Raw genomic sequence first — 20,481 nt, forward strand, 5'->3', positions numbered from 1 at the left:
GAGTTCTTGAAAATATGTCATAATCACTACCTGTATAGACATTTTTTTTCCATCCTACACAAACATATTTTCACTGTTGGTGTATAAAGTCATCTGCTGCACAGTGCCTGAATGAATTATTTCAGAATTTACTTCTTGGTGATTCCCTGATCTTACATGTGGATCCCTGACTTCACATCATTTTTTAAAAGTGAAAAAATGTGAGTGCTATATTAATTTGTGTACATTCAAAACTTGATAATTAAATTTACTACTTGAATAGCAACTTTGTTAAATGCCAGATATTTCAGTACAAGAGCAAATAGTGATCAGTTTGACAAAATGAAATATGAAGTACTTTAGACACATACAATCCCTATAGAATTTAAAAGAACATGGGTCTAATTTGACTTCAAAAAATCCTGACATTTTGTCATTGCATAAGGTCTTGAAAGCCAATTTGGCTTGACACAAAAATTAAGGTTCTTTCATTGTATAAGATCAGAGAAATACAAAAAGTAAACAGCATATATGATAAAGTGTATTAGATTTTTCATTCCTTTCAAATTTTAAGGTTTTTCTTAGGTTAAACAATATTTATTTTTATTTTTTTAAAAGAAGTATCCTTTTTAAAGTTGCTGCCTCTAAACTATTACACACTGGTTCTACCCAGTTTGACAGAGGTTTTTTTAAATTAATGATCCGGGATTTCAATAGGTTTTTAGCTTCCCAAAAGAAGGAGCCCATTTCACTTCATAAAAGCCCCACTGAAAATTGCAAAGAAAAGTTTGACAAAGATACAGGATTATCACTTCATACTTCTTGAAAAGTTCTTCTATGTGGATCCCCTCCTGGTGATTGCATCTGAGATCAGATTCTTCTGGCCAGCAATCCATTGGGGCCATCTATACCAGCCCTCCCATCTGAGGGCATAAAGGGAGGCAGTCCAATGACCCCACTTCTTACCAGATGTGGCATTGTGATGGAACCCATCTAGTGTCTTGCTTTTCTGCACTGTGCTAGTATTCGTTCATACAGTTAGTTCTTTGATTATTGTGTATATAAAAATATGTATTAGTGGTTAGGCATTCATACCTGGGGCTTTAGCAATATGGTAGTAGCAAAATCCTTGGTATTCCAAACCTGCTTTTTCTACAAAGTTTCATTGCTATTTAATGACAGGAACTTCTGGTGCTCTATTTTGCCTCAGAGAGGGACATGTTCCCAAAGTGATATTCCATATGTCACTCCTCTACGAATTCTGTGTCCTCCCCTCAGTACTCATATTGCTTCCCAGCCTGGTCCTACTGGACACTTGAGGTGTGCAGCCCATTTTACACAAGCCTGCATCATCAGCAGACAGATAGTTGCTGGTTAAGCACTAGGAGTGGAATCTATGTGGACAATCCCTAGAAGACAGAATCTTATTGTACAGTAACTGTTTCTTCAAGATTATATGGATTCCCCACCTAATCCTCATTCCCTGCTATCACATGTCTGATGCCTATGGGATTCTGCATTACTAAAGGAACTGAGAGATGGTTTGACCCCTTCTGTTCTTTATGCCCTTTGGGAGTTGGAGTTTTGACAACATGAAGGGCTCAGATGCAGCCGCAGTGGACGCTGCTAGCCTAAAGAATCCCACCTCACAGTGATGGCCATGCACACCAAGAATGGAATCCATCTTGAAGAATCAGTTACTGTATGATAAGTAACTGTTCTTTCATGGAAAAACAAATGTTAGGCAGCAACTTTGGTTTGGTTCTTTAGGGGAAATCTATTTTAAGTACTGAGGTCAAAATACATGCTCTAAGTTATGCATCTAAATTCATGTTTGGGCACCTCCAGAGAAGTAGCCTGATTTTTCAAAGGTGCTGAGCACCTGTACTTCTCACTGACTTAACTTTGAGTTGTGGATGCTGATCACCTCAGGAAATCAGAATGGTCCTGTTTGAATGCCTTATCTCTAGGCAAAAAAAAGTCTGAAAACTTTGGCTTGTATATTGAAGAGTATTTTGGAGTGAAAGCTAAATGCCAAAAACAGAGAAATAAATTTGTCATTAAAACAAGACATGACTTAAACAAACCAAATACACTGGACATGCATAATTTTGAAATAGCATAATTGATGTATCTATTTACATACAATCTTTGGATACTATCCATATGCAATTTTACAGGTGTCAAATTCTCCCATATTGTTTCCTGAATGCAGTAGAAATATACTTTAAATGATAAGGGAAAAATGAGGGTAAGAAATGCAGTGTTCAAAATAAATGTTTTTAGATGAAAGGAAGAGTATAAACATTTTACCTACGCTTAGTTCTACCTATAACCTTGCCAACTTCTATTTCTAAGAGCTAAGGAGTAGAACTACACTGAGCAAGCACTAACATCCAAAAGTACTATCAATAACAAACAGGATAAATGTTTCTCTAGGGGCTCTCCTCATTCTATGTAGGTGTGAAATTCTGATTAATTTTTCTGTCCACTGATGCTTATTGATTGTTTGTGGAGTCCCTATAGCTGCTGCTAAGGCTTGGCATAAGGCTTTTCCATGGGGGCCAGTACAACAATATCACAGACCAACTGTTACCCTTACTCACTGGCTCTTTAATTTTGGACTTTTTGTTCTGAGGGAACAGCTGTTAGTGTTTTATTTCTGTTGACAGGAAGTTGTTTGGGTTTTTGGGGGGTAGGGAGGCAGGATTTGAACTGCCTCAGACATAGCATTTCCTCCCTCTTCAATTGGATAGAGCTGCATGTCAGATTTCAACCTTGTGAATCATCTTTCAAGCTCTCCAAAGTCCTCCAAGAAAGAAATGAGTCACGCTCTGATATTGCTGATATACATATATTAAAAAAAATAAATTTGGGGAAAGACTCTGAGGCCATATTTATATAACAAAGAAACAATTAACGTGTTTTTGCTTTTACCGTTTGCGTTTAATTAATTAGATTGTTATTTTAAAACTCAGTTGTTTTGAAACCAAATGTACAAGGCATAGTGTTAGAGAATGGATCGAGACCAAGGCGTTTGTCATGGAGGTGCTGTATTTTGGTGATTTGGGAGGTTAGCAATCATCGTCATAGTCATCATGTTCTCAAAGGAAAAGTTTCATGAAATTATATTCCCTGTACTCCATGGAATATAGTATTTGGGAGTTCTGTAACTCTTAGAAATTTGAACTCTAGCTTTTGCATTGTTTTGCTTGACTAGTGTGTGCTAAGATCATTTATACCATTGCATACATTCTGAGAAATCATATTGTAATAATCTGATAGTAATTGAGCCAAATTTGAGTCCTAATGTACAAATTCAGACAAATGGAGTAATTTTTGTGATATATACAAGGAAGAGTGGAAGCTACACCTATTCAGACTTCAAATTCTCCTTCCTCTCTCTAGCATTCTGTAGCTGTATTGCCCTGATTAATAAGAATCAGTGTAGAAATGTCACTAGCCCAGTGGGATCTCTGGGAAAAGAGATTCTGCACTGGTTCTTTGTAGGCTCTAATGTGTCCTCAACGGGATGGTCAGCCCTAGCCAGTGGGGGCACAGCAGGGAACTTGCCACCATCAGGAGTGGCTGGAACTAAGAAGCAGCAGTCACTGAGCTCAGGAGGCTGCAACTGTGGATTGTCATTGTGCAAGGTTCCAATGGAAAGGCAAGGGAGGAAAGACGCTTTGCACCACATAACACTGGGACTTTAATAATCTTTAATGTTGAAAGCCATTAGATAACCAGGTTTCAGAGTAGCAGCCGTATTAGCCTGTATCAGCAAATAAACTGAGCAGTACTTGTGGCACCTTAGAGACTAACACATTTATTTGGGCATAAGCTATAGCCATAGCCCACGAAAGCTTATGCCCAAATAAATGTGTTAGTCTCTAAGGTGCCACAAGTATTCCTCATTTTTTTAGTTAGATAACCAATTACTGACTCTTTACCTAAAAGAGGAGATGCATCTGCTACCACTTATATAGTTATATATAGTCTGTTAGTATATGAAGATAGCAGGCTAGCAACAGAAAATCTTTTGACCAATTTTGGGAGCCAAAAGCATTAGTCTATTTTCAGCAGGCAAATGAGAAAGGGAACGTGATAACATTTTGGAATGTTTCAGAGTAACTGCCGTGTTAGTCTGTATTCACAAAAAGAAAAGGAGTACTTGTGGCACCTTAGACAATGCAGATTTAAACACCTATTTGCATTAAGTGCCTAATTTCAAGGGGATTAGCACAGTGGAGTTGAAATTCCACTGATCTGAACCAGTTCTGGACTTTCTCTCCACTTCACTTTGGCCTGGTCTGCATAGAACATTTTCAGAAATTTTCCCGTTGATGCTAGCAATAGTGGAAATGCTACTGTGTCATCAATGCCCGCTCTCAGCAGTGTGACACCTGTGAACTGAGCCTTGTAAGTGTTCTGGGGCAGGTTGGCAGGTAGTGCTAGTGGAAAGGGTCATGCAGGCCTTCCAATGGCAGTCTGGAACCTTTTTCTTTTGCAGAATCTCAACGTGCCCTGCTTCAACTGCTGGAGACCCTCTCCAACTTCCGGGCTAGAAGCCCCATCTACATAAAATCTTTCTGGTATCCTCATTAGTACCCAACAGCTGATCCTGACTTTGGCCCCAGATGCAGGGAGGTGGTGGTTAGCTGTGGGGTCAGTCAGAGAAGAGATAAGTTGTATGGGAGTAGGCACATTTGCAGTGGTGCTGGAACTAGAGCAGCACCCCCTAGCTTGAAGTGGTTTCCATCAGACACAGGGTATACAGTTTGGTTCAATGGCTTTCAGCACCTCCACGATATAAATTATTCCAGCACCCACGCACTGTTGTTGGGATCAGTCAGTTAGCAGCTGGAAAGGGAATGATGGAAGCTGTAATCCAGGGAAGGAAAGGAACACCAGGGATGAATGTGAGGGAGGTATATGTATCATTTATATGGGGAGAGGGAAAGATAAACAGAGTGGAGTAGAATTAGGATCTATGGATATAATATAACAAAGTTCACTTTTTCACTGGGTGCACTGAACAGCTACAGTAAACCCTTCCTTGGTGCTCTGAGTTAACTTTGTATCTCCTAGTTTGTTAGTATCTGGCATGTATCAAAATTAGGGTTGGTCAGAGAATTCCTGTACCATGGAAAATTTCATCCTGAATCAGATGAAAATTTTGAAATTTCCCATGGAATAATTTCATTATAGAAAAATCAATATATTGTTTCAATAAGGTTGAAATAATTTCATTTTGATTTTACTGACTCAATTTATGTTATATAACAGTCAAACTGTTTCAACAATTATACTGTCATAGTATAGCAGAAACATTTCTATTATATAGAACAGAGATGCTGAAATGATGGCAACATGAAACATTTTTACTTTATTGGAATGAAATGTTTTGATAATTTTTTTGTCAATATGTTCTAGCAGAATGTTTACATTTTGTTGAATCGAAAAAAATCTGACGCGCTCTAACCAAACTAAATACTTTCTTACAGAAGTATTTAAAGAGAGAGAGAGAGAGAGAGAGAGAATGTTAGAGATCTTGCTAGAGCTTGAATATATAAACTCTCTTATTTAAGAACATAATATTTTCAATTTACTTTTTGCAGTGTCTGAAATCACTTGCCAAACACAGTGTGTTTAGAATTGACTTTTGTTTGGTTTTGGTTTTCCTAACAAAATAAAAATTATAGACCTAGAGATACTGAGTTTCCCAAATGCTAGGAACTTTGAGTGCCTAGCTAACAGCAACAGAGTAGATGGAATTAAATATACTGAGTGAGCTGACATGAAGCCACCTTCCAAATGAGCACAGTGTAGTCTCTCTCTCTCTCTCAGGGAATGAAAAATCTTTCATTTGCTATTTGGGAGTAAAATTGAAATAACTCCAACAAAACAAAACAAAAACTCACCTCTACGCTAACTTAAGTTTGAATGGGTAGTTGTTAACAAGTAATAATCAACCAATGTGACCTCTCTGTGTATCAAACTATAAGGTTGCCAACCAAACTCCTCCCTTGAAATTTATAGTTATATAGCATGAGATTTGGGCTTCCTTTTTAAGTACCTATGTTTGAAATCTAGATCCCAAGTGTACAAAAGTCTTCTACCATATTATACTACTTGTGGAGATTTTCCTTTACCTCATAAAACTATTCTCTTCTTCACTAGTTCAAAGTTCTAGTTCTTTCATATTACAAGAATGTACAGATACTTAACACAGGGTGGCAACAAATTTCCAAACCCTATCTTTCAACACAGGAATCTTTTCTCTGCAAGTCCATATTTTAAACTGGCTAATGGTGTATTACATGTATTTAAATAATTTTAATTAAATTGTGTATTGGTGATGGCTACTATCTTAAGAAATATTGTTAATATCTTTGTGTATATATATTTCTTTCTGTAAGTTTGCCAGTATTTGAAACGTAAGAGATGGTATAGAAATCCAGAATCCCAGAGCACTTTATAAGCTATATACAGCATATTGAAAAACCACCTGTGGCTTACAGGCCAACCGCCAGGTGGAGCACAGCGTGCTTTAGAACATTTTAAGGAATAGAAATTTGTACCAAGGACATTCAAGCAAGCCCCTTTTATTTTATTTTGAAAGTGCCATGTTTTTATTACTGCTGCTCTACCCACTAGCATGGTGAGCTATCTGTTGGAACTGAAGGTTCTGAACTAGATTCCATGTGCTATTTCTATGCAGTTCATTTGCCATCATGATGTGGCCACAAATCATCGCAGATCTGTTGCTGATGGTTGGCTTTAGTGTCCATGCCAACAGAAACTCTTTGGTGCAGTGACATTCTAGTGGCTTCTTTAGGAGCTTTATAGTCCACTAGGAAAGGAGCAGATTATTTTGAACCCCATCAAGCTGGGCATTCTCAGATCTCAACAGAGGCACTCAGAAGCTCTCAGCCTACTTCTTTCTGTTTTGGATTGTTATAATGCAAAACAATCTAACAAGGCTGGTTTACCTTAAATAGCCTAGAGAAACTAGGTCTAAGTACAAGATGTTGCACTCTTAGCCAGTGAAAGCAATGAAATAGCTCTCGGAAATACAGAAGAATGGGAGTAACAGAATTCATATCACATTGTGCCTTTTTTGTGCATAGAAACCCTGCTGCTTCTTCAGATGTCTGCACTTTAATCTTTCATTTTGTTCAGGATAAATTATTTGTACAGTCTCATTATCATTGTCTAACCATAATATTCCTTTTGATTCCACTAAGGAATTCTATAAATTGTGTCCAATCACATCTCCTTTCAGTACAATCTGTTTTAGATTTGATCTCCTGGCCATGCTGTTAATCCTTTTGTTTCCATATATACATCTCAAAAAGGAAGCCTAAATGCACACAAGGATTCAAGTGTGATGACAGGGCCAAATAGTACTGTACTGTCCTTGTGATGCTCACTGACCCTCAGAGGTTGGATATAGCCAGCTCGCATCAGTATGGGAGCTAGTGCTGCTTCTGGAGGCTCTCATCTTGTGCTCCAGAAACTCGTTTTCCTTACAAAAAATATTAAGACCCTTGTACTCGTGGTTGCAAAGGGAACCTTCAGAATTAGAGTTGGCTGGAATTTATTGTTTTGTTTGTTTTTTCTTTTCAAATAAAAATGGCCTTGTTTCAGAAATGAATGCTGTTGCACACAATTTTCTTTTTTTCAATTTCTCTGATTAAAAAATACAAATCCAAAATGGAAAAACTGAATTTTGGTTTAGGCTTTTAATTTTTGGTATTTTTTGGTTTTCAAATACTGTTGAAAGATGACTTTTTTCAATTTTTTCCTTGAAATATGCTTCCTATTTTTCAGCCAGCACTATTCAAAATTTGAACTGAGTTTAAACTAATACAGTGATGCCTGCCGACAGCTTGAGCTGCCCTCAGTGGTGTGTTAACTTTAAAAGCACTTCGGCAGCTAGGTACAATTTAGACTAGCCCTCAGGCTGGTCTACATTACACTGGGGGCTGAACTGGCCCTAGTCTCGGGAAGCATCAAAGGTGGCATAAAGCCAGATGTGCCCACTGGGCTGCATGGCCTGCTTATTTACAGTAATATACTTGCTGATAATTGTATCCCGTTCTGGAGAGCCACATTTTTATTGTTCACTGCGTAATTTAATGTAGTTGTGACAATACAATTTTATACCATATTTTTCCTTTCTTTCATGGATAGCATAAAACTTAGTCATTGTGAAGCAGCGTACATCTTCAAAATCTCCAAACATCAATGAACTAATTTGCACTTACCCTTAATGTGTTTGGTAGTCACTGGAGAGGAGATATGAATACTGATGATGCAATTATTGAAGAACAAAAATAATCTTGTAGGTTTACAACCATCATCTAATGGGGTATAGAAATTAGAAATTTGGTTTTTATGTACAGTGTAGCAGCAGTGAAAGATAAGTCTCAAATCCAAGTTTTGTGATAAACCAGTCTTTGTTAACCTACTCAGAAGCAAACAGCTATCTTTCCCTTTCTGACTCCTTCCAGGTAGGCAGGGAAATAACCAGTTAGGAGGTAGTTATTTGAAAGTACAGTAAAGCTGCTTGTTGTCATGCCCCTTAGTCTTACAGCATACAGTGTTTGGGCTTTCCTTGGCATGATGTGTAAGCTGGGCTCCAAAATTGCTGCAGGAGGTGCCAAGGAAGGTGCCATGATTACAGCAAGGTGGGAGATCCTCCTCATAGATATGGAAAGATCCAGATGTGCCCCTGCACATGATATTTTGCAGAGAGCCCCTACCAACCTTGGGCATGCCATGCCTATCTCTGGTGCAAGAATCTGAATTGAGATTTTCCTGGTCTTTGCATGTTTACACTCCCAATTTTACCTCCGTATTATGATTATTCATATTTATTTATATAGTACTATAAATGTATTCAGCCCCTTACAATGTGAAAAATAGGCTAAGCAAACACCCAACTCTGCCCTGAAGAATTCACAGTCTTTCTCTGAAGGTACAAACTGGGGATGTAAAAGGTTAACTGGTAAGCATTAGGCTTACCAGTTAACCAACCTTAACTGTTAACCCTCGGTCACGCCGTGCTGGCCGGCCCCTGGCCTCTGCCACACAGGCCAGCCCCTGGCTGCGTCAAGCCCCGGCATACCGGCCACATCGAGCCAGCCGATCCCAGCCCCAGTCCCCCGACCGCCAGCCAGAGCAACCCCAGCCCCACAGCCGGTCGATGATCCCCAGGGTGGATTTGATTTAAATCACTAGTCAGGAAGACTCGATTTAATCATGGTTTTCTACATAAAAGTGCATTCTTGTTGGTTTTTGTAACCTTAACTACATATTCTGCACAACTCAGAGATAGATGTAGGTTTCATTTTTAGAAGGTACATACTATACATTTTTAAACAGTGATTTATTTTGAAAACTTTTCAGATTAGTTTTACAGCTATAACAGAAAATGAATGATTGTTTGGTTATTTCATTTACCAAAGGTAATTGGAGCAGATATTTATGAAGTCATCGGGAGGTGAACTCTCTCCAATTCAACAGGTTGATCATTAATATTTGGAGGATTCTCTTGCCATGCTGTATTAGGAGGAGAACATCACCAGACAGATATTTAAATTGTTTTATACTAAAACAACAACATTAAGTATTCTGGATTATTTTCTTCAACAGCAAACATAATATTTTAACAAAACAAGCATATGTCCCTCACTTCTCACATTTATCTCCAGACTTCTTCTCCTTGTCCAGATCTATTCCACCCCCAACAATCTTCTATTCATTGAACTTTTTGAAACTTTGCACTTTTAGAGAGAAGTAAGGGATTGACTCTGTGTACACAAATTTGCAGAGGGACAATAGAGTTGAGGTCTGTTATTTCTCACCTCTATATATTATTTATTTTAAAACATTTTTGCTGTTAACAAGCATGTTACCTCTGGAGACACAAATCCACAGTTTGAGAATTGCAAAACTAAGTATCTCTGATGGTATCTTCTAGACTGATCACTGAGTCCCATTGGGTAGATAGAAAGATTAACCTAAATAATCTATACAGAAGCCTGTGGAACCCCATAAAATTGGGTCCCTAATCCATGAACTATTGGAACTCATTTACAAAACTTTTCTTAAACATTACGTGACTAGATTGTCTCATACTATAGAATTAGAATTTATAATCCCTATTCCATGATGAGATATCTTTGAGTTATAATGTATCTTAATTAAAACTGTCTTTAGATAAGTTGTTTCCTCAAAAGGCATTTTATCCAAAAAATCTAATTTAAATAAAAAAATCCAATTTTTAAAAAAATAAAATAAAGTTTAAAAAATCATTGATTTTTATCCACCATGATGACCCCAGACCCTGCCTCGCCAGTCAGAGCAACCCCAGCCCCTCTCCCTTTAATCAGTTAACTGTTTAAACTGTATAATTTTAATTGTTTAAATGGTTAACTTTTAAAATGATATTTACATCCCTAGTACAAACTGGTGTAGTGCAACAAGCAGTCCCAGAGTGGGCGTTATTGCTGGGATCCTGCACAGAGCAAATGAGTTTTCAGAGGTGTGTCGAGGGAGGGCAATTCGTGTACATTAAATAATGTGAGGTTATTCTGGGCATAAAGGAGACAAAGGGAGCAGGTGGGGACATACGTGGGTAGAGTGAAGGGAGTGGTGTAAGAAGGAACTAGGTCAGAGATGTAGGAAGGAGAAGAGCTGTGCAGTGCTGAGATCATGAGGGAGGAGAAACTTCAACTGTATGGTGAAGAGGATGAAAATTTATGCACAGATGCAGTAAGCTGAGTTTTAACCATTAAGCCCCCTTCCTCTCCAGCTATAACTGATCATTTTCGTAATATAGGGTACTTAGGTGAGAACCAATATATATATTTCCAAATAAAATAAATCGTGTTCAACAATATCCTTTTAGTTCCTTACCATGAGGCCAGGATTTGACATAAAGAAACGAGCATATAAACGGAATGTTCTGTTGTAAAAGAAGAGGAGGAAAAATACCCACTTAGCCACAGTACCATCTGTCTCCCCAGTGGGGACAGCACTGTGAGCAATGAGTGTGCATTCACGCTCTCGCCCCTTAAAAAACAACAAAAAGGTCAAGCCCAGGCATGAAAAGAGACTGAGACAAGGCACTCTTATCCCTCTGCTGTGCACACACCTCATCCATGGGGTTGGAGCTCTACCAGGCTGTTGATACCATTCAAATAGTCCAGAGAGTGGATCCATGACTGCACCACTTGGTGCGCTGATAAAAACGCCTGGTTTTGGTTTTTGTCATCGTTATTGCTTGTTTTCAAATATTAAGGCCAAGATTTTCACACACTTGCATGCAGGCAATTGTGCATGAATGTGTTGTACACATAAGTACAGTAAATTCATTTGCAAGTGAGCAGTGATTAGATACCACGACGACTGGCAGCAAATATAGTCGATTTCCAGGCATTCGCTTGGAGCTATTAATTTTTCTGTCATTTAATTTTTTTTATTACTATAAAGGAAACGTGTTATATTTAACAGCTGTAATCTGTAGCCCTTACAATCTGGAACGGTTAGGATAAACAGCAAATATTCTGTTGACACACATTTCTTTCTCTAAATGAAGGGCCCCTCACATACTGTGGAATCCAAGCAACAGGCTGCACCTGCAAAGGTGAGAGTGGGGCTGTTTTCTTAAACCAAGGCACAGGCAGGGCACAGCCTTGCTGGTACAAGTAACCTTAGTGTTAAGGGGCAGGCGTGTGCCCAACACAACACGCCTCAGGGCTACACAGGCTCCCCTCAACGGGGGCTGAGCCCCGGGAAACCCACACCGCGTCGGCAGTGTCATTCCCGTTTGCCCCCTGGACGAGCTTCTGTGTAAACTCAGCTGGAAGCTGAGGAAGCCGCGGCCCCCGCCTGGGAACGCGGGAAGCGACCCCGGGGGCACTGCTTTAACCCTGGCAGGGCGCGAGGGGAGCTCTGGCGTCGCCCGCCGTGGCTCCCACGGCAGCCGGCCGCCCGCGGGGCCAGAAAGGCCGGCTGAGGGGGGCCGCCCCGGAGAGGGGGCGGGAGCGGAGCGGCTCCACGGCCCCGCCCATGGGACTGACGCAGGCGCAACGCGCTCCGCCTTTGCCGCCGCCAGGGGGCTCCCCGCGCCGCGCCGCGCTCTGTGACGTCCCCGGGGCGTCACTGTGGCCGCGCGGAGGACACGGGTCTCGGGCCGCTGGAGGCGCCCGCGCTGCGGCTGGGGCCTGGGCTCGTGCTCGGGTGCTCCCCGGGGAGCTGGTTCTTGCTCTGATTTGACGGTTTGCTGATGAGGTTTGTTTGCCAGGGTTTTAACGCTCTTTTCTCCCGCTGGAACCCCCCTCCCCCGCCTGCCCCCTCTCTCCGCAGAGCTGTCCCACTGTCTAGCCGGCTCTTCTTTCTCTACAGCAGGGGCTCTCAACCTTTCCAGGCTCCTGTACCCCTTCCCGGAGTCTGATCTGTCCTGCCGACCCCCCAGGTTTCATCTCCCTTACGAACTACTCGCTTACAAAATCAGACATCAAAGTACAAAAGTGGCACAATCCCGCTGTTACTGAACAATTGCTGACTTTCTCATTGTTACCATGTAATTATAAAATCAATCAATTGGACTATAAATATTGTATTTACATTTCAGTGTATAGTCTATAGAGCAGGATAAACAAGTCATTGTAGGAAATTTCAGTTTGCAGTGACTTCGCTAGTGCTTTTTATGTAGCTTGTTCTAAACTTAGGCAAATCTCTAGAGGAGTTGGTGCACCCCCTGGAAGATTTCTGCGTATCCCTGGGGGTATGTGTACTGTACCTCTGGTTGAGAACCGCTGCTTGGGAGAGAGCTCTACCTCTGGCTAGAAGGCTCCCTCTGTAGAAAGCCTGACTTCTCTTCTCCTGCTCACAGACTCTTTCCCTATGAACAGTGCTCTCCCTCTTCTGCTGTCTTAACTGAGGTGTCTTGAAACAGCAGCTTGGTTGCAAGAGAAGCTCCTGGAAATGTAATTTCCCTGAAATGTAAGAAATGTTGCTTCCCTTTGGCCTGTCCTTTTCCTGGACCCAGTCCTTTGCATTGCTGAGGCAGACATATCTTGGGATTGGTTGTGGTAGGCTCTGATGTGCAGATACCCAGGAAGGGGCAATGCAGGGATTCTGATGCCGCCGGAAAACTGATGGCCTCTTCCACGTTTAGATGAGTCTAGGTGTGATGTTCGTGATGCAAACACTGCAGCCCCTGAGAGCCCAAGCAGTGCTAGCTCACAGGTTTCTTGAGTGTGTTATCTTCTCTCATGAACACCCTCCTTTTTCCCAACAAAAAATATATTTAAAATGCCATTAAGGAGGCCACACAAGCTAGAAACATCCTATGAAGCTGAAACCACACACTACGGGGGATGGAGGGTGTCATCTCTATTAAGTCATCTCTAGTAAGGAGAAGGTAGTTTCATTCTCTGGGCCGATTTAAGAATTGGCCTTTCCGCTAAAATTGTGGTGGTAATGTTTGTAGTGTACGCCAGGAACTGGGCTGAGACCATCAGCTGTTGATCACATGGGATGTGTTCGGACTGTAAAACTAGAGGTGAATCATTTCACAGGATTAGTCCCTTACTCGTGGCCCTCATCAACCTTTTTCTTTCTGAGTCCCCCCCAACATGCTATAAAAACACCACGGCCCACCTGTGCCACAACAACTGTTTTTCTGCATATAAAAGCCAGGGCTGGCACTAAGGGGTAGCAAGCAGGGCAATTTCCCAGGACCCCACGTGAAGCTGAGTTGCTCAGGCTTCTGCTTCAGCCCTGGGAAGTGGGGCTCAGGACCCTGGACTTCAGCCCTGTGTGGAAGGGCTTAGATTTTCTGCCTTGCCCAGCCAGTCTAACACTGGTCCTGCTTGGTGGACCCCCTAAAACCTGCTCACGGCCCCACAGGGGGCCCCAGACCCCTGGTTGAGAACCACTGCCCTAGACCATTGTGTTCATTTCTGGATATTTTAGTACCAGAAAGGCATAGACAAATTCACAGAAGAGTAGGAAAAATTATTAGAGAGCAGCAGGAAATGACGTATGACGATAGTTTGAATAGTTTAAACTGGGGCTGTCAAATTATTTAAAAAATTAATTGCGAGATTAAAAAAATTAATTACAGTTTTAATCATACTGTTAAGCAATAATAGAATACCAATTTAAATTTATTATAAATATTTTTGGATGTTTTTCTACATTTTCAAACATATTGATTTCAATTACAACGTAGAATACAAAGTGTATTGTGCTCACTTTATATTATTATTTTTAGGTGACATTGTAAATAAGAAGTGGGCAAGCATTAGCTCCTGTAAATGTAAATAAACTTGTTTGTCTTTGCGATTGGCTGAACAAGAACTAGGACTGAGTGGAAATGGCACTAAAGATTTACATTGTTTTGTTTTTGAGAGCAGTTATGTAAAAAAAAATTCTACATTTGTAACTTCCACTTTCATGATAAAGAGATTGTACTACAGTACTTGTATGAGGTGAATTGAAAAATACTATGTAGAAAATGTAGAAAAACATCCAAAAATATTTATAATAAATTTAAATTGATATTCTATTATTGTTTAACAGAGCGATTAAAAACTGTGATTAATTTTGATTAATTTTTTGGTCAAGTTAATTTGTTTTGAGTTAATCGCTTGAGTTAACTGCGATTAATTGACAACCCTAGTTTAAACAGATACACCTTGGCAAAATGGCAACTATAGGAAAACAAAATGACTGTCTACAAGTATAGGAAGAGTTCAGATTTTAAGGAGGGAGGGGAACTGCTTAGGATGGGAAAAGGAAAACCGGAAACATTGTATGCAATAAAGAAAAGGAATATTTAGAATTTTAGGATAAACTTCTTGACACTGAGATCCACTGAACTGGAATAATCTTCCAGAGAAAGTGGAAGATGCCCTTTGTCTTGTCTTTGTCAAAAGAACATTTTGAGAACATTTAAAACTATGCTGAACAAAGCACTAGAGATGTCCTTCTCTGGCAGAAGAATGGAACGCTTCTAACGCGCATACGGCTATTCCATCGCTAAACCATCAAGCCATCTTCACATTTTTCTCATTTCATCCCACTCTTCTACCAGTCTTTAGCCCTGTAAGTGCTAATACTAAAACTAAGTTATTTTAATTTTTTTTCAGCACAAAGTAGATAGAATGAGTCAAGTGGGGGGTAATGAGTCACCAAATGGCAGTGAAGAGAAGAAACAGTTATTCTTTCACAGTTGCAAAGTGAGTACTTTAGGGTAAAAATGATTTGTAGCTATATTATTTCCCTTTTTTTTTAGTAGACACTTCTACAGTATCAAATTGCTGTGTGTTCAAAAACCCTCTAATGTATAATAGCATTTTCAGAATATGAAGGTAGTTCATTCTTCGATGGAATGTGATGTATGAGTGATTACACTCTTCTCATGATTCACCAATGTACATTTGCACTTAAATTAGTTCTGGAGCAGAAAGATTTGGGCTCAGAACACGGTGGCTGCCATTAAAAGCTTAGTATTTATTAGGCTAGTGTAGTATTTGAGCTGCTACTGTTTTCCCCTATACTGAGAAAAGTAATTGACTGGCTAAGTGTGTAGGATAAATTGTCAGAATGATTGTAAATTAAAAAGTCAGCATCTATCAGTGCATTTGGCCTTTATTCACTACATTGTGTTTGCCTGTTATCACAGGTGCTGAAATGTTGTTTTTCAATCTGTGTTACAGTAATTCAAATAATTATTTGTTCAGTAACATACCTGATGAATTGCAATAGGAGACATGCAAATAGATTTTTTAATTAGTTTAGATGGACATTTTCAAAAGCACATTTAGAAAGTTGGGGGCTCAATTCCCTTTGAAAGCCAATGGGAATTAGGTGCCTAGCCCCCACCATTGAAAAATCTCCCCCTCTGTGGCCATCAATCATTAAAACCTGAGTGGAAAGCAGCTCTCCCTTCAGTGCCAGATTAAGTTGTACTGAACCAATAAGTTATTTGAATAAACCAAGAAGTCACGTTTTCATTAGCACCCTCAGTAGGGTCATTCTGCCTGCAGTATTTACAGAGAGGTGATTCTCATTAAGGATGTTGTGTAATCAAGTTACATCTAAAAGTATAAATCTAAAGTTCTCAAAGTTTCTCTGTTTTGTCCAATGTAAAATGGTATATAATGCAAAAATATTTGAAGCCAGGAGAAAATCTGCGCTGGAACTTACTATTTGTGAGTGCTGGGGAATAGTACATTCTTAGGATTTAATGCCTCTTCAGGGCAGTGTCCTACTAAGAACCTAGCTCCCAAGTCATCTTCTTCATCTATGTAGTCCTATAGATTGCTCCAGGCAAATTAGATTGAAAATCAACTGGGAGCAGTTTCTTTAATGAGGTCATCAAGTGGAAAAATTAGAGACATTGCACTCAACAATTAGTTTCGGAGTAGCAGCCGTTTCAACAATTCGTGAGATCTGTTCTCCATTATGAACGTTAGAAAATGCAGGTATTACATCTTGTGCAGTGTGAAAAGCTGTATATGCATCTTTACAGAATAGTACAAAGGCAACCCAGTGGGAATATTATCAATGTCATGGGTACCACAAGTACTGCTTATTATACCGTATATGATCATTCCACTGTAGTCTTCACCCCTTGCCTCCAGTTGCTTCTCACAATATGTTTAGATTGTAAGAAATTTGGGGCAGGGGCTATCTTTTTGTACTAAATATGTGGACAGTGCTTTCCACAATATTATCTGGTACTTATATACTTAAAAAGGGAAGTGTTTATGTCATGAACACAGTTTTTATTGCAGGATTGGCCCATCAGAGTCCAGTATAGAAATATTCTATATTTTGTGGCAGGTATCAGAATTGCTGTCATCTCTTGCAAATGTTGAAAATGAACAACAGAAGCATCAATTGTTTTTGAAGGGAACACATGTGTCTCTCTTCCATACACTGTGTTCAGTAATAAAATCCAATAACTGGAAGACTGCAGTATATAAGAAGCAAAGCATGTTACCTCCTGAGCCCACTACTATGTTACACAATGGGTCAGAAGATGACGTAGCAAAGAAGGATGCTGATTCACGAAGGACAACACTGAGAAGCCAAAACAGTTGTGTATCCGTGCGTGTTAAGTGTCTGTCTAAATCGAAGACAACAAATTCTGCTGTAGAAGGAAACCAAAACACTGATTGTGGTGGTCTACTGCCAGCGCGTATGCTTCCTTATGTGCTTTTAATCGAAAATTGTCTTCCTTTGTCGATTTCTTCAATCCATGCCAAATGTTACAAAGCAGAGATATTATGCAGGATACTGTACTTTACGCTGAGACTCTGGAAAAAGAAAACACTCAAGCCTTCACCTCAGGATCCTCCCAATTTTAAATTACAGACAGCTGAAGGTTGGCAATCTGTACTTATGAATGATTGAGGATAATACAAGAGGGGTTAACTAGGAGCAATAGAATGAAATTAACAAAGGGGAAATCTAGGATGAATATCAGGAGACAATTCCTGAGAGTGAGACTTCAGTATTACACTCTGAAATCATTTTCAGATGGTGGGAGCCTTGCCATTTGGGACACTGAAAATTAGACTGGTCAGAGCACTAGAAAATATACCATTCAAAGGGAACAAACCTGCAGTGAGTGAGCTAGGTTTATTTATCTCTAACATTTAGTATTCTATGAAGACATGTAATAAAAATATTTAGAAATAAATATAATCCTTTGAGGCACAGGGAGACATTTTAACATGGGTCCAGTATCCATATGTTTGGGTCTCGTTCAGCACAAAGATGATTAATTCTTTTAAACCTGATGTTTCTCCCATTGGAATTATTGGCATTGATTTCAGTGGGAGCAGGAAATGGCTTTTGGTCTCATTTAAATAAAGTGGTGGATTGTGAAATCAGTAGTGCTTGAACTGGGTTTTCTCCACCTCCTCCCTCTGAGGTGTAACAGGTCTTTTTCTGGTACTGCTACAGCTGGATGACCTGCATACACTGTGATCTTCCAGAACTTGAGCATCCACTACACCAGGGGTGGGCAAACTACAGCCCGCGGATCCGGCCCCTCAGGTCTTTGGATCTGGCCCGCGGGATTGCACCCTGTGGTGCCGAGGCCCCGCGCTGCTCTCAGAAGCGGCTGGCACCACGTCCCTGGGCCCCAAGGGAGGAAGGAGGGGCAGAGGGCTCAGTGCATTGCCCTTGCCTCCAGGCACTGGCCCCCACAGCTCCCATTAGCCGGGAATGGGGAACCGTGGCCAATGGGAACTTCGGGGGAGGTACCTGGAGGGGTGGCAAGGGCAGCGCGCAGAGCCCTGTGGCCCTCGCCCCCCCAAGGGCTGCGCAGGGACGTGGTTCTGGCTGCTTCCCGGAGCGGCGTGGCGTGGGGCCAGGGCAGGCAGGCAGGGAGCCTGCTCTGGCCCCGGTGCGCGCTGCTGCCACCCCGGAGCTGCTTTAAATAAGCGGTGCCAGGCCAGAGCCCGAACCCCTCCTGCACCCCGTCCCCCAACTCCCTGCCCTAAGCCCCCTGCTGCACCCTGCACCCCTCCTGCACCTCAACCCCCTGACCTGAGCTCCCTCCTGCAGTCAGCACCCCTCCTGCACCCTTGCCCTGAGCCCCCTCCTGCACTCCGCACCCCTCCTGCACCCCAACTCCCTTCCCTGAGCCCCCTCCTGCACCCAGCACCCCTCCTCTGCCCCAATCCCTTGCCCTGAGCCCGTTCCTGCACACCACACGCCCTACCACACCCCAACCCCCTGCCCTGGCCCTGCATACAATTTCCCCACCCAGATGTGGCCCTCGGCCCAAAAAGTTTGCCCACCGCTGCAGTTCGCCATAACATCACTTCTCACACTTGTATATGAGAATGGAGAGTCCATGCCGCATCCACAATTGTTCTGATCATATGGTTTCCAGTAAACTAACTGTCTTAATGGAAATGTGTTCTAGGACTAGGCTAGCTTCATACCACTTTTTCATATCTAAATTTTCTTCAGTGTTCAAGAAAAGTGCCAGGTTGACAGTACTGAACAGGCCATTTGGCTTCACACACAGCTTAGGAAGAGGGTCACAAAAGCAGTTTGAGACCATCTTAATGGCTTCCTGATCCTCAGACCTGCTCTGTCCTGCTCTGACCACCAACAGGGGGGTAGGAAGATACAGTAGTACAGTGTCCATGTCTATTCATTCTTTGGCCTGTATATTGAGATTAGCAACCAGGGTGCCAACCAGAGTAATTATCTGATTTCTCCATTTGAGTTGTGGAGCTTTTCCTGCTGCCATTGAAATTAATAGTTTTCCATTGATTTCAGTAGGAGCAGGAGTAAGCCTATTATTATTAATTTTTTTTACAATTATGGCCCAAATTTATCAATTGGGTGCCTAAAATTAGATACCTAAATGCATATGTATGCACCTAAATAAGTGGCTTAAATTTACGAGGTCCTGAGCACCCACAGCACTTGTTGAAGTTAATACACTGCAAAGTCAATACACAGATACTTCTTGCTCATTTTGATTAAAGATGCTATTACGTATAATGCTTACATTTTATGCAACTTCTTGCTGCTTTCAGAAACACAATATGTGAACTTCCTTAATCTGAAGGATCTGCAGTGGAAATTCTATAAAGGCATTGTGAAAAGAAAACAGAAAGTGAGAGTTTTATGTAGGGAAGCAAACTACAGACGTTTCAAGCCATTCCAGGAAAAAAACGGGAATGAAGAATACATACTGCCTTTGATTCCTAAGAACTGGATAATTCATGATTCTCTTAAATGAGTTTGTGCAATGCATATCCTGTTAATATGTCAAACAAATGATGAATTTAAATGAATGGAGAGTGACTGCAGTTCTTCAGAAAATTTAAATAAAAATGTCAAGACATTATACAATTAAGTTTATTATTGTTATTACACTTGTACAGTAGCACCTCAAAGCCCATCATGGACCAGGACCCCATTGTGCTAGGTGCTATACAAACACAGAAGAAAAGAGATGGTTTCTGCCCCAAACCAAACATCATCAAACACACATAGTCTACTAAGGAACGTTGCACCAGCGAGAGTGACCGTGGTTGATGGCATTGCACCAGGCACAGTGTAGTGAAGTTACCAGATCTGGCTCAATCTTGTGAATCCACAGATCTCTGGGGTGGTCTGGGAGCGGCACAAGGTAGGGTCAGGGTGTGCACCTCTTCACATGTTGATGGAGAGTTTGAGAGCACAGTGTCCTGGGGTAGTTTTATCCATTCTGGCAACATGGCCAAAAGGTACACGGTACCACTTTTTGAATATAATGAGCAACTGAAGAAAAGCCAGATCTCTGTGATATGGTGACATTTCGCACAGGATTTGGTGCTGACAACGCATATGGAATGGCTCTAGCTGCTCCAAGTCTGCCTATCAGAGGGTCTTGGTTTCTGACCTGTATAACAATACAGGCAGTACGTAGTTTGATAGATCCTGAAGTCTCCGCACAAAGAC

General features: G+C 41.0%; 1 long non-coding RNA gene across 2 annotated transcripts; it reads left to right on the forward strand.

Moving 5' to 3' along the window:
- Positions 1–12,105: 12,105 nt before the first annotated feature.
- LOC311520652 lies at positions 12,106–19,844 on the forward strand. Of its 2 annotated transcripts, none has more exons than XR_014711653.1 (3): positions 12,106–12,282; positions 16,849–17,392; positions 19,572–19,844. It is a non-coding gene; the product is annotated as an uncharacterized lncRNA (long non-coding RNA). The 2 variants fall into 2 exon arrangements; XR_014711654.1 differs by lacking the exon at positions 12,106–12,282 and adding an exon at positions 15,155–15,239.
- Positions 19,845–20,481: the final 637 nt, after the last annotated feature.

This window comes from Lepidochelys olivacea, assembly GCF_965140295.1.
Source record: "Lepidochelys olivacea isolate rLepOli2 genome assembly, chromosome: 5".
Taxonomy (NCBI): Eukaryota; Metazoa; Chordata; order Testudines; family Cheloniidae; genus Lepidochelys; species Lepidochelys olivacea.